The sequence below is a fragment of the Rhinopithecus roxellana genome, chromosome 14, assembly GCF_007565055.1.
Source record: "Rhinopithecus roxellana isolate Shanxi Qingling chromosome 14, ASM756505v1, whole genome shotgun sequence".
NCBI classification, from domain to species: Eukaryota; Metazoa; Chordata; class Mammalia; order Primates; family Cercopithecidae; genus Rhinopithecus; species Rhinopithecus roxellana.
Genome location: NC_044562.1, coordinates 107,206,795 through 107,216,472, shown reverse-complemented (window position 1 = coordinate 107,216,472; position 9,678 = coordinate 107,206,795).

Genomic DNA, 9,678 nt, shown 5'->3' with positions numbered 1-9,678 from the left:
GTCTATTATGTTGCCCTAACTGGGGATTGTTTCCTTGCATCATTGAAGGTTAAGTTATTAAAGAACAAACTTCTGCAAATTTCAAAAGCTCTGCCTCTTTTGAAGCATGGCATGGTAGAAGAGAAAGAGGGAGAAAGAGTTAAAATTTTAATTTGTATTTCTATTTGTTCCACAAAGAATTTGAGATGCTTTATAAGAATACATGGAATAAAATATATGTATGTATATTCAGAACAAAAGAAAATACAAATTGGAGTAGATGACTATGACTGAGGGGGAAGTGAAAATGCAACATGTAGGCCAAAGACTCCTACATAGGTACTAAAGTTGGATTGCAGATTTGAGTCTGAAATTTTGGCCTTTGAGTAAAGAGAAACACCATTGTATTCTTTATTATACATAAGGATTTTTTTTTCTTCTAAACACAATTTATTACTTGGAATTTTGTTTTGAAGACACTGAAAAATACGATAAGAAACATACTCAAAAACATTCCTAAAGTAAATACAGTAGTAGATTTTGTATACCTTTTTCTGGTAGAGTTTCTTAATTCTAGACTCAAACTTGATTCCAAAACAACTTAATAATAACAATTCTGTGAGGTGAGAGGAGTAGAAAGAAGAGGCTCAGTGTGACCCAGTGATGTGACTCTGTAACAGACTAACTTAATTCTGAGCTAAACCCCAGAAGAGCTAGATGACTGATTCTTTGTTGTTTTAGATGAGATCTTCTAAGGAATCTGATGAAAGCTATGGACCCCCAGAAACACACTCATATACACGTATAGAACATAGCATATAAATGCAGATGATTCACAAATCCCTTAGAGCCCAGGTTGAAACATGTGATGTCAAGTGTCTATAAAAAGTAATTTAGAAGTAGTATAAGGGAGTACTTAAGAGTATATGCTAGGCATCCAACAGATCTCAGTCTGATTTTGGGTTTTGCCACTTGCTAACTGTAGAGCTTTAAGCAAGCTATTGAACTGCCCTAAGCCTCAGTTTTCTCATCCTTAAAATGAGGGTCAGTAATATTGTTTATCTCATTGGGCAGAAGTGAGGATTAAATGAGATAATGCCTATGAAGTGCTTTGCATAGTTTTTTTAACATAGTAAGGACTTAATAGTTATTGTTAGCTTTATGCATTCATAATTAATTGAAGCTATTGTTACTGGCTATTAGTTATGCTGTTTCCATTTCCCTACATGACCAAGAATATTAGAGAAGGGGTTATCAATTCACAAAACACTGTGCATATAGGTATATGTAAATGTAAAGTACTCTAGGAAGAATATGTATAATCTCTTTCTGATTTTCAATGAGGCCCATGATTAAAAAATGTAATGACACAATGGAAAGAGGCAAACATAAGCTGGCTGTGTTCTTCATGAAGGTACTGACTCATAGCCACTGTTCCCCACTCTCAATTTAGAGAGAACATTCATGTGCTCAGGGCACGCATTTATCTTCTATGTTGTTCCCCTAAGAAATAATAGTGGCCTCATTGGCTGTTAATGGCCCTAAGCGTTTATTGTTCGGATTCTATTTCTGGACACTCCGTTGTTGACTTTAATGCTCCTGACTCACCCCTTAAGTCCTTGGTTGAGTCAAAGATATGTTAATATTAGAAATGATAGAAAATTTCCCAGGTACGTTACTGAGCTATGCAAAATTACTTTAAAATCCCTCCCAAAATGCCAGTAGTCACCAATGCTTCCTCTGTTTTTGTCTGCTATCTCTCTTCTCCTATTCCCTGAGTTATTTTTTCCCCACACCTTTATGGACCTTATTTTGGCCTAACCTCGACTCCCCATTTTTGTCCTTTTTAAAGCTGGCATTTGCAATAAGAATATTCCTTTTTGTTGTAGTTCACCAGACAACCAATCAGAGTAAATCTTCAAATCTTTACTCTTCTTTACAGTGTTCATTGCATCATAAAGATTCTATTTGGTTTGTTATTGAACATACAGCATAGATTCTTTTACTCTTTTCCCAATTCAGAACCATTTTGGACACCCGTATGAGTCTCCCTGCACAGAGCCAAGAAGGTACCCTTTTGACATGAACATCATAAAGCTTTAGGAATTGAAAACTTTTCAAAAGCCTTACAAAACTAGGGTTAGAATCAAGATGAGAATTGAGGATCTAGAGGTCAGTGAGCTTTATTTACTGGAGCTTTGCTTTGCTAATGTGTTTACATATTACGTGGCTCCAATAAAAGCCATCCCAGGATAACGCCATTGCTATTTTTTCCTTTGTTTCAGTGTCATAATTTCTGTTTTTAACATTTAATGTAAATATAGCCATGAATTTTTCAGCTCAAGTAATTTAATTGAAATAATCAAAAAATGTAATTAAAATAAACCAAATAATTTAATTAAATATAAATTTAATATTTGGACAATATCCTCACAGCAAATAAATCAAACCCCTTATAAGTGCCTATGATAAAGAATAAATATAGCACACACCATATGCTAGTGGCACGCTATGATGCTGTCATACATTATCTCATTTTACCTCAATCACATTCTCCTGAGGATAGTTATCCTTCCCGTCTTGCAGGTGATATAAACTACGGGACAGAGGATTTGGGTGACTTGCCCTTGCTCAGTGAGTGCAAAGTTTTAATTTTTAACTCAAGTTTGTCTGACTATAAAGCCCTTGCTTCTCTGACTAATCAAGAAGGAGCCAATTAATTTCATCAGAAACAATGAAGGAACTTTACAAAATTATGTATGCTGAGCTCTTCAAGCTTCTAGTTCAGTAGATCTGGGTGGAACCTGGACCTGGAATACTTGTAAGAACTCAATTAATAGTATCTATTGTTAGTTATTAGTTATGCTGCTTTAGTTTTTCTAATAGGACAAAGAACATTAGAGAAGAAGTTATTAATATTCAAAGCATGTTGTAAATATGCAAATGTGCATCTCTCTGGGAAGCATTCCATAACCTTGTTCAAATTCTCAGTGAGGCTTTTAAACCCAGAAGGTTAAAAACCACTGGATAGAGGCAAACACAAGTTGGTTTGCTCTATTTTTTAATGAAGGTTTCTACTTACATCTGACCACACCTCATTCACCATTTGAGAACATCAATGTGCTTAGGGCAGGCATGTTTATTTTATATATTGTACTCTAAGCTATATAGGTCACTAAATGTCTCTTAGCTTTTTTACTGTTCAAATTACAAATACCTTGGGCCATTCCATTTTTCACATTTGTGCTATTCATCCATCCGTAGCCCCTTGGAATTTCTAAAGCCCATGTGACTCAGAGTCATAGCCACGTTTGAGAAGAACTAGAATTTATTGAATATCTTGGTATAATAATAATCCTACTTATTAACTAAAATCTCTTTATTAACTGGCACCAGTTAATGGCCTGAAATAATGGAAATTTTTCAAAATGCATCCCATTTGTGCACAGATACTAGAGCAGTCTTTAAATAGAATATGTCTTAACACCACAACTGAATTCATAGTAGTTATCACTCCTGTGCATCTTCTATGCTCCAAGTTGTTTATGAACATGAATCTCTAATCTTTAGAAATGCCATCTTTGGTGTGAGATGGCACTCAACATCCTAGCACTAGGACCTGTTCTTTGAATTGATTTCTAGATATGACGTAGCACACACTGGTGGTTATTTCCTCAACACTCACTACCCTCTCCTTTCTGATGTGTTGGTTACAATGCATTCAGCTCCATGGAATAAACTGCCATTGGTCCAATTCATTCCCTTTTGCCAATGGTTAGGCTTACGACACGGTTTTGTCCAATGATATATAAGGGGAGGGCAGCTAAGGCTTCAGGGTTCATCTTAGGTCCCTGATATGAGACTAATGCTCAAGGAGAAAGGTTCTCTTTGCCCCCACTCTCTGCCTTCCTGCCAGGGACATTCTCATGAGGAAGTAATGTTTAGAGCAAGGCAGCCATTCTGAGACCGTAAGAAGAGGCAATGCTGACCCACTGAGCATGGCAGAAGAAAAAGAAAAGAAAAAACTTGGTTCTTTATGACAGTGTTGATCTACCAAACCAACACTGAGAGTGCCCACTTCTAGTTTCCTGCAATAAATACTACATAACTATATAAGTTAATCTGCTTGCTTTCAATCAAAAGCATCTTAATTGATGCAAATAATGACAAACTATTTTGAAATATGCACATAGCTATTCACAGACATGCCACATCTCCCCAAAATTGTGACCAACAAGACAGCCTGAATGAGGAATGTAGAATAGCCAGTGGACATATCGGAATAAAAAGGTCTTCTTAGAAATGGGATTGACAACCCAGGAAAGAAAGTGTTTTTCTTCCTAGCCCAATGCTTTAATTAGACCAACACCTACTAGATGAAAATTTACATTATTCAAGTCTCAAAACCTTTCCAGAAATCCAAGTTTAGAAACCTAGAAGTAATGGTTCAGAGTCCTGATTCCAAACATACTTTTCATGTGTGCTCTCTTTCTCTTTCTACCTTCTCTCTCTCTCTACCTTCTCTCTCTCATTCTCTCTCTCTCTCTCTGTCTCTCTCTCTCTCTCTCATCACACACAAACTTCTTAGGGAAGACGGTGGGACCATATCTTGGTGGGACCCAAATATTATTTGAGCATAGATCCTACACTATGGGTCATGATCAGAACAGAAACTGCACATGTATTACCTCTATCCACTTGCCTGTGCCCAAGATAGACATTACCAAAAGATCACCAATTGTTTTTTCCCCTCAACCTGGGGAACAGTGTGACACTCCTCCTCAAATCAGTGTTCCAGGCAACCACCATTAAAGGATGGGAATTTGCCTTTCAGATATATTGCATCTACCATCCCAATAATAGCTGATTGAAAGCTAGCCAGAAGCTGTGGTTGAGCTCTGTATACAGACATTGGGGAAGCTTGTTAAAAATACTGTTTTGAATTTAGTACATTTGAGTGGGGCCTGAGATTCTATATTTTTAATAACATTTACAGGTTGCAAAATGGTGCCCACCATTTGGTTTTCACATACGTTTTATAGGATTGACTAAGTTATTTTTATATTTTATATTTACACTATCCAATATCTAAAACTTGAGGGGAAATTATATAAAATCAAGAAATTTTTAATGTGCCGCTCTTTAAAAATTAGAAAATCTACAACACTGGGCTCTGTTCCAACATGATAACAACCAACTGGAGCTAAACAGAGCTGCCTTCTTCGGATGGGGCATGCACTTACCGTTTTGTCTTAGTCCTCTTCCTTCCCTGATGCCTCCCTGACACTGCAGATGAATATCACTGATGTTTACCATCGTGTTTGCTCTGTTATTTCCTTATACAAATAGTTGTTAAAAACAGGAAAACAAATGACAGACCCAAAGGGTCAGTCTAAAAGACAGAAAATTTAGTGATATTAGGGCATCAATCTCTTTCTCATGAAATTTCAAGAAGGAAGATTAACAAGGTCCTAGAGCAAGGGCTTTGCCAAACAACTGTAAGTCCATTTCACAATTTCAGTGACAGCAGGGAAACTTTATACTGCCACTGTTTTTCTTACATGTTAAAGAGCAAAAGCTCCGTAGGATTACAGCAGAGAAAGTCCATTCCAGACTGTGACACTACTTGCTGCATAGCAGAATTTAGTATGATGGGGTTGGGTGCAGTTTACCAGCAAAAAATCACCTCATTATAACCCATGTCCCACTCTAATGAGGAGCTAGGCATTATCTTAAAACGTGCTGCAGCAAAGCCGGCACCTATATTTGGTGGTTTGTGAACAATCCTGTCATATGCCCTGAATATTTGTAATTTCACAATTGATTCTCCAATTGTATTCTGAAAATATAAATTATCCTCGGCTACATTTTAGAAGCAATCACTCCATTACACATCACAGCAAACAGTATTATGTAAGGTTAACCACGGCATCTTTTTTCCAGTTTATTTACGGAAGCACACATGAATACGTTCTAGTTATAAACGTTTTTAACAACAAAGAGGTACAGAGAATAAAAAGTGAAAATCTCTCATATTCTTTTACCTCCCCACTGCCCTGCCCTCCTCGCTCCTCTACTCTCTTCATTAGAAGCATTCTAAATTAACACTTAGTTGTGTGTTTGTCCAGACATTTTTCTATGTTTATATATATATATATATATGACATGTACTTTTGTCTGGAGGATTTCTCATCACTAATGACACTATTACACTATACATTTCTCATCACATACATTTTGTTTTGCGACTTGCTTTTTTAAATAATAATATGCTTGGGAAATCTTGCCATATCAGAATTTACTACATGCTTTTTAACCATTATATAGCATTCCAAATCAACCATTCTTCTATGGATGAATATTTAGATTGTTTCTTCTTCTTTATGATGTTGCAATTAATTCCCTCAATCATATATCTTACTGTACACACATGAGTATGTAGAAGAGATATCTAGGAGTAACATTTGTCTGTTCAAAGTATACATATATTATTAATTTTTACCTACTCCCAAATTCCATTCTACCTGCAATGTATGAATACCTAATTCCCCATGCTCTTGGTTAGTATAAATATTTAAAATATTTGCCTATCTGAAGGCCAAAAACATATCTCTGTTTTAATTTGCATTTAAACATTTTCACATTATTTATTAGCCATTTGTAATTATTTGAATGTCTATTAGGCTGTCTTTTTCTTCTTAATTTGCATGAAATCCTTAGATACTAAGGTGGTTATCTTTTTATGTACATATGCTGCAAAATTTTTTACCAGGTTGACAATTGTCTTTTAACTTTGTTCTTTGACATCAATTGCACAGAAATATTCTGAATTTTTAAATATTAAAATCTGTTGAGGCTTTCTTTTATAACTTCAGAATTTTTGAATTCCCAGGAAGGTTTTACCTACCTCATGGTTATAAATATATTCTCCTTTATTTTCTATACCTGTTACCCACAAGGCCTGCTGGCCTGGATTTGGATCTCACAATTAGATGAATGTGAGTCTGCAGGCTTCTTGAAAAGCTTGGTGGACACTGGGCATAAGCAGGACCCTTCAAAGTCAAATGATAATGTGCAATGCACAATTAGCAAACAAGTCCTAACCAGCTCTAAAATTTTGTGGCTTTTGTGGTATGGCATGACTAGAGACAACACCTTAGACAATAACATTCCCACTAAGTGCATCGTTTACACCTTAGACAATAACATCCCCACTAAGTCCATCGTTTTTTGTTTGTTTGTTTTGTTTTGTCTTTTTAGATAGCATTTTGCCATATTGTCCAGGCTGGTCTTGAACTCCTGGGCTCAAGAGATGCACCCCCCGAGGAGGCGGCCTCCCAAAGTGCTAAGATTACAGGTGTGAACCACAATGCCTTGGCACTAACTGCACCTTTGACATCACTGAAATCCTCTCCAGATCAGCAGAGAAAGCTATCTTATTGAGACTCTACTGGCAATTAATAACAACACAGTATTATCAATTATTAACAAAAACAACATTAATAATAATGGTGATGAAGATAACAGCTAACATTACCACGTAATTACTATATACCACGCATTTAGCATGTGTCATCTCACTTAATCCTCACAGCAATCTTACGATAGCAACATTACGACTACTATGGCCATTAGCTTCTGCTGAGATTTCCTGAAGGTGCCTCAGCTAGTAAACAGAGTTATAATTGAAATCAAAGTCTATCTGACTTCAGAAGTCACAATTATAACCAAGGAATTATTCTCTCTCATACCAGACAGTTTGTGAAATAATCCTTTGGGAATATCCAAAAAAACAACCAAGGGAGACTAATGGAATGGCTGATATAATCGAATCTGGTAAATAGGAGTTTATGTAATATAAGTTGATCATTAAATCAGTATAAGTAGATTTAAAACTTGGTATGTAAAAATAAACCAAATAGTTTTCAGATGCATGTGAGAACTAACGGAGAAAAAAATAAGCTATAGAAGTACTAAAAAGATTAAGTGATTTTAAAAAACAATTTGGAAGAGGAAATAAACTTTCAATATCAAACAAAACTCAGAAAGCACTAAAAATAGATGATAAATTCTATTAGGTAAAAATGAAAACTTTTTTCATTGCAAAATAATCACAAAGCCAGATGATAAATGATAAATTTTGTTTGAAGGGGGCGGGGTAGGTGAATTTGCAATTAATATCACCAATAAAAGGTTATATGTGAAGAGTTTACATGACTCTTCAATGTCCAAGAAATGTCCAAGAATCAAATTTGGAAGAAAAGGAAAAATATATATATATCTATATAGAAAAGATAATACAAATGGTTCTTAAACACATGAATTATTTTTCAGCCTCACTGATAATTTTAAAATATAGAAAACAAAACCATAATGAGGTATCATTTTTTAATCTATCAATTTGGACATGATAAAAAGAGAGGGGGAGAGAGAAAGAGAGAAATTGTGCTGGACAATTGTAGGGAAAATGCTTTTATATATTCCTAGTACAAGAGTATACTGTTACAACTTTTCCATACAAAAGGTTTAAAATCTGAAATTTTCCAGAACAAAATTGCATATGGTTTTTGACCTGCCGATTCCACATACATCTGATGCTATAGACATATGTTCATCTGTGAAAATGGCATATGTATAAGGTAATAGAGAAGATGGAAAACAAATTAATAAGGAGCTATTTAATATTTAATGGGTTAAATAAATTACACTATATCCATATGATAGAATACTTCATAATAGAAAGAAAAAAGGGATAGGCAGTTTAAACCAACTGATCTATTATTAAGTAAAAGAGCAAGGCACATAGGAGTGTATAGATTATGGTAGCCTATGTGCAGAGAAATTTTGTATACATATATATACACACTAAATAATCCCCAGAAGAACTCTTTAAAAGCTGAGTGGTTAGGAAATAGGAGTAGGAGGGAGATTCATTTCTTAACATATATGTGCATATCTTGAATTTTGAGTCAAGTATGGATTTAATCAAGTATAAAAATCAGTATTAATGTTATTGGGAGATCTATAGGCATCTTTTCACCAGGAATCATTTTATAGAAAATAATTTAGAAGATGATTTCAATATCTATAAATAAGGAAATTGTTTTTTAAAAGATGATAGATGGAATGATATTTAACTGTTAAAAAATTAATTTAATCTTTATAGGTGGCTAAATTTAAGATTTAGAAAAACAGGTGACCATACAGTAAGTATAATCTGATCTCAATGTTTATAAAACAAAATTTTAAATGTGTCTGTAGATGCATATACGTAGATAAGTTTGTGAAAGAGAGCATGGAATTTTATACACTGGATATGTAAGAAATAGAGAGTGGAGGTGGGCAATCACTTTTTTAAATTCACTTCTGTGTTGTTTGATTTTTACAAAGTAATGTGTTACATTCATGGTTAAAAATGTATGTTATTCATAATTTAAGTCATGGAGACATTATTTGTATTCAGAGGATGGATAAGTTAGGGATCCAGTGATTATATAATATTATTATTTTTGTCTGAGTTTCCATGGTATTTTCTACTTGATATACTCAATATACTCAAACATTAGGAAATACATATCAAATAACTGAAAAATATTTACTTGCTTACCATATGTTAAAGTTTATATGCTGAAATCAACCTATAGTCAACATTTAGACCTCAATGAAAAAGAGCTTAAAATAAAAGACACTTGATTTGGT